Below are 1,469 nucleotides of genomic sequence, written 5' to 3'. Positions count from 1 at the left end.
TTTTAATAGCCAAGAGATTATATGATCCACATTTCTAAATTGCATAAGCTTCATCATCTAACATCTCAACTACAGGAGCAAACTACAAAATGAACAAACCAATAAGGTGATTGATTAACACAAATTCACACAGAACAAAGTAAAGAAACTTGTTGTACACACTGACCTCATCATTCTCCTCAAAATACAAACCATCAACAGCACTGTTCTTTGGAAACTCCCACCCTAGGTTGTTCTCTAACAGCTCCTTAAATTTCCTTGTCTGCCAAGAGAAAAACATTAGTACAATTCAGCATTTTTTCTTTACAAAAAATACATTGCAGCTAGAAGCAAATGTGCGAGTAACTATGAATATCTATTAGAATATGAAAATTTTAACAAATGAAAATAAAGATCAACCAATCTAATCTGGAGTAGTTTTCCAAGTAATACTTTGCTTGTACATAATTAGGGATATCGAAGTGAATTCATATACCAGGTATCTAATGGGAGTCAGTACTTGAACCTCTATCAACCCTCACTCCATTAATAAGAGGTTAGGAAGAGAAAAAACTATTTATTTTACCTGAAGCTTAAGAGTAGAAAAAAATCCAAACTTAATCCGCAAAGGGTTTTTTTATCCACTGGTATCCATGGATCATGGATGTAGGTGATCAAACTAGTGTTGACGCTACAATGCTATAGTGCTGCTATTTGACGGCACTTTGAACTAAATCACGTGCAGCGAAATAATAGTAGTTTGTTAAAATTCTGCTGTACTATAGCGACGCTATTTGACAACACTAAATCCAACTCGTGGAGAGTAGGGAGGGTGAATATCAATAAGAGAGTTTCTTTTCCCACTTCCCAATGCTCTCTGGATTGACCGATCCGGAGGTGTACTTCAAAGCTTTTTGAGAATATAAGGGGTGGGAAAAAAAGCTACTTATCAATAATAGTATACTAGCAAATGAAGACATAGGTCAAAGCTCATACCCATTTTAAAAGATCTCCATCAACAACTGACCCATCTAGCACCAATGAAAAGAAGTCCTACAATTCCAAAACAACAAGCATTAGTTGAACTTGAACTCAGCAAATCAAATCAAATATCCATAATGAAAACAAGATCTAAATTCTAGCCAGTGTTAGTTAAAAAGGACAGAACTTTGAGCAACTAGTTCGCAAGAATCAACGTTCTCACAATATGAACTGTAATTTTCAAGATCTTAAAATCCATAACTGATCAAACCAGGCGTCAATCTATTTTCTTTCAATAAGAAAAGCTAGGTAATAGATCAAAATAATTTAAAATATCGAGTTCATATATATATACCTTGCAAAGATAGTGCAAAAAGCTATCAGTAGAAAGCCAAGAATCATCTAACAACGGTGGTCTTGTATCATCCGTGCGATCTTTCTGTAGTCCGTATTTTAGTTGATAATAGATGACTTTAATGAACTAGAAGAATACACAAAATATTAAGTAT

The 1,469-nt window shown here is 34.2% G+C and overlaps 1 long non-coding RNA gene across 1 annotated transcript; it reads right to left on the bottom strand.

Moving 5' to 3' along the window:
* Positions 1 to 1,463, bottom strand: LOC101499166 (uncharacterized). Its single transcript, XR_190581.3, has 4 exons — positions 1,316 to 1,463; positions 976 to 1,032; positions 167 to 262; positions 1 to 82 (listed from the first exon to the last, which is right to left on the bottom strand). It is a non-coding gene; the product is annotated as an uncharacterized lncRNA (long non-coding RNA).
* Between the last annotated feature and the right edge of the window lie 6 nt (positions 1,464 to 1,469).

Source organism: Cicer arietinum, unplaced genomic scaffold (assembly GCF_000331145.2).
Source record: "Cicer arietinum cultivar CDC Frontier isolate Library 1 unplaced genomic scaffold, Cicar.CDCFrontier_v2.0 Ca_scaffold_5367_v2.0, whole genome shotgun sequence".
Lineage (NCBI taxonomy): Eukaryota > Viridiplantae > Streptophyta > Magnoliopsida > Fabales > Fabaceae > Cicer > Cicer arietinum.
The sequence above is the reverse complement of the archived record's forward strand: the minus strand, read 5'-3'. Positions and strand labels throughout refer to the sequence as shown.